General features: G+C 41.7%; 1 non-coding gene across 1 annotated transcript; it reads right to left on the minus strand.

Moving 5' to 3' along the window:
* Positions 1 to 578: 578 nt before the first annotated feature.
* On the minus strand, positions 579 to 717 carry LOC113463367. The gene has a single exon (XR_003387492.1). It is a non-coding gene; the product is annotated as a small nucleolar RNA Z247 (small nucleolar RNA).
* Between the last annotated feature and the right edge of the window lie 2,875 nt (positions 718 to 3,592).

Consider the following 3,592-nt stretch of genomic DNA (forward strand, 5'->3'; position numbering starts at 1 on the left):
AAATTGGCTCACAGAAATCAGGTTCTTTTGAATCTGAGGAACATATAATAATTTTGACAGTTGAAAAGAGTGTGAAGGAGAGCTGAATATAGAAGAACCAATTTTTGCAATAGTCAAACTTGCCCCATCTCCCACTTGAATCTGATCTACCCCTGCATAAAGCTCGGAATGAATGCTTAAATTTTGGAGATCATTGGTAAGGTGATTGGTAGATCCGGTGTTGGGATACCAATTTGCATCAGCAGATGGTTGTTGGGCCATGAGGTAGGCAGACATGTTAGGTGCAACACCTTGATAGGCATGGTCAAAACGATAGTAGCACTTTATTACCGTGTGTCCAACCTTTCCACACACTTGACAAACAGGACGAGAGATGGATGAGGAAGAGCCTCCTCTACCGCGGCCACCACCATCGCGACCTCTACCACGATTGTTGTTGTGCTGAGGACGGTTGTTTGAAAATGAGCGCGGTTGTGAAACCTGTCTACCTCCACGAGAATAGGAATTATCATGGCGTGTGGCCACATTAACCGAGCCAATAATAGTGTCAAAGGTAGAGTTGTGTTGTTCAAGCCTCAGTTCGAAGTGAAGTAAATGGCCAAACAGGTCTTCTAAGGGCATTGCATCAGTGCGTGTGGTGATAGAGGTTACAAGAGCATCATAGGTAGAATCCAGACCTCCAAGGAGATAAGAGGTGATTTCATGGTCTTCCAAGGTTGTCCAGACATCGCGTGCGGTGGTTATGCCCACCATGTGAGCGAGGATGCTTTTGGATAATGATGATACTAAAGTGCTCAGAACAACCTGATCTTGTTCAAACCAGGTGCAATATTTTGGATTAAGAACCTCAGTTGGTGCAGCAGAAGACGATGCTGCAATGAGGTTGGGCACATACATAGGAGGGCAAGAGATGGTGCCATCAACATAGCCATAAAGGCGTTGGCCTCGCAAATAGGGGACAACTTGTGCTTTCTACAAGAGATAATTGTTCTTGGTGAGTTTGACTGTCACCAAGCTTTGGATATTAACAGGGATAGTGGAGGTTGGAGTAGTGAAGGCTGCAGTTGTTTCGGAGGCCATTGAAAAAAAAAAATTTGACAGTGGTCACGGAAAGCTCTGATATCATAAAAGAGAAAGAAGATATTGCAAAACTCTCATGCCAACTTAGTAGAGAGACTCGGCTTTATATAGTCTGAATGTACATCTGTTGATTACATTTGAAAATGGAAAAATTATTGTTTACAAGGAATGTATACCATAATTTCTATAATCATGGAAAAATGTAATTTAGTTTGACATCCTACAATCATGGGTAATAGGGAGGAGATTGTGCCTTGACTGAGGATGCTTTAATTGAATCCAAATCTGGAGGATTTTGAATTTGATCCTTATCATTTGAGATGGAAAGATTCCAGGAGATTTGGCTTGTTGTAGGTCAAATGCCAGTATATCATTATCTGAAAAAGATTGGAGCTCATCTAATGGGGCAATAGAAGAAACAATAGAGAGAGACTGATAGAAGATGATAGAAGATTCAATTTGATGAGATGAACTCCAATCCCAGTCAAATCCAGGGTGACACAATGGAAGAACCGCAGGTGTTTGTGCAGGTATTTTTTGGTGCGTGCACGTCTTGCTTCTACAATATTTTCCTTCTGGTACTGTGTTCCATTCTTTCATTATTAAATGATCTTCTATTTTCCTTACCTCTTTTACCAGTTGCACGTGGTAAGAAGCGCACAGTTGCAGTTGCTCCGACTTTGAGGTCCAACAAGAAGGTTTCCAGTTTGGTGGATAAGGTATGTTTCACATCTTACATGCTTCTTTATGAACTGAAACCATTACTCACTCACTGCATGTATGTGTGCATGTTTACTTGGCTCCACCTGAATAGTATTCTAAATGGTGTTTATCAGGGGAATGCTGCAAAAGAGGAATTGCACAGGGAAGAAGATGAGAATGCATATGAGATCTTAGAAAAAAAGCGTCGGAAGGAAATTGAGGTAATTATGAATGCAATTTCTGTTTATTTATTGTAAAATTTGTTGCTAGCCCTTTTTCTTCCCTTTTGGTGTTTTCTGCAGGAATGGCATGCACGTCAGATTGCAAGTGGAGAAGTTGAAAATAATGCTAATTTTCTTCCTATGGGTGGCGACTGGTATGTTTTCTTTGAGGCCCAAAGTTCAAAACTTTCATTTATGGCTTGGTTATATCTCTTAATAATACTAAGTTTTTTTTAATTCTTATAAAGTTACTGTTAAGTATGTGTGTCTCTCTGCGTGTGTCCAAAAATTAAAACACCATTATCATACCCATGCCCGTGTGAACTTGCATAGTTCCCCAATTGAAGAACTGTATCACACTAGGCTGTGCCAGTCGTGCAGGGTCATAGTGGTAAGCATAACACATGCATGTCATGCTTTGATTTATGAATGGATGGCTAATGTTAGGTGCATATCTCTATTGATAGAGGGTATTTTTCTTTTAAAAATATCGGGCTTGATGTCTATGCTAGCTGTAATATAAAAAGAGATGCATAAGAAAGTACAGCCATTTCTAAATCTTTTTTGAATTTTTAGTAATTTTGTTTCTAGTTTGATGCGAGGGTCATGTTTAATACGACCATATGAAAGTGATATTATCCTACATAGCTGAAAGGATGTGTAGGTTTTTGCCTTGTATACCTTTCTAGGGTATTCACTAGCTATATCCAAGATTCATTGTCAATAATCGATAATTACTTTAATTATAGGGTAATTGACTTTCCCATCCCTCTAAAGACTCCACTATAACAAAAAGTCCTTGTTAATTAAATCTAAAACAACCGGTCCAGAAACTTTCCAAACTGTAATTCCCGGTCCCTGAGCCCCTTTTATTTTGAAATAAGATACCGAAAATGCCCCTTCCCTCATGATCTCCCATCCTTCCGAAGAAGAAGAATTTCAGAGACTTTCCAAACTGTACTGCCCCCTCCCGCGGCCGCCGCCGGCCCGGCTCGCCTCCTCCCGAGCCCCCTCCCGCGGCCGCGCCGCCGGGAATGCCTCCGCCCCTGCCCCCATGGTGGGAAGGTGCCGAAGAAGAGGAAGAAGGGCGATGTCCCGCGTCCTGCGGCTGTCGCCGGCCACGGCCCGCCCTCCTCCAGCGTCCGCCGTGGCCCAGCCCCTTTCCGGCGCCGCCGGCCTCGCGGGAAGAGAAGAAAGAAGAAGAAGGGAAGAAGAGAAGAAAAAAAAGAAAAAGAAAAGAAAAAGTTTGAACTGGGGTCGACTCCTGCTCTGCTGGGGTCGACTTGTGAAAATCTTGGGTCGACTCGCTCACTTCTACAACAATTTTCTAAGAACACTTAACTGTGTGCACAGTCCTGTTAACTGTGTTCGCAGACAACTTAACTGTGTGCCGCCAGCTCGCGGAAGGAGAAAAAAGAAGAAAGAAGAAGAAGGGAAGAAGAGAAGAAAAAAAAAAAAAAAAAGAAAAAAAGGAAAAAATAAAAATAAAGTTAAATAAGCTTGGAACAATTAAATAAGTTTGGAACACACTTAATCTAACATGACACACGGTTAAATAAGCTTGGAACATATTTAAATCATCCCGGAAC

The sequence above is a fragment of the Phoenix dactylifera genome, chromosome 1, assembly GCF_009389715.1.
Source record: "Phoenix dactylifera cultivar Barhee BC4 chromosome 1, palm_55x_up_171113_PBpolish2nd_filt_p, whole genome shotgun sequence".
In the NCBI taxonomy this organism is placed as follows: domain Eukaryota; kingdom Viridiplantae; phylum Streptophyta; class Magnoliopsida; order Arecales; family Arecaceae; genus Phoenix; species Phoenix dactylifera.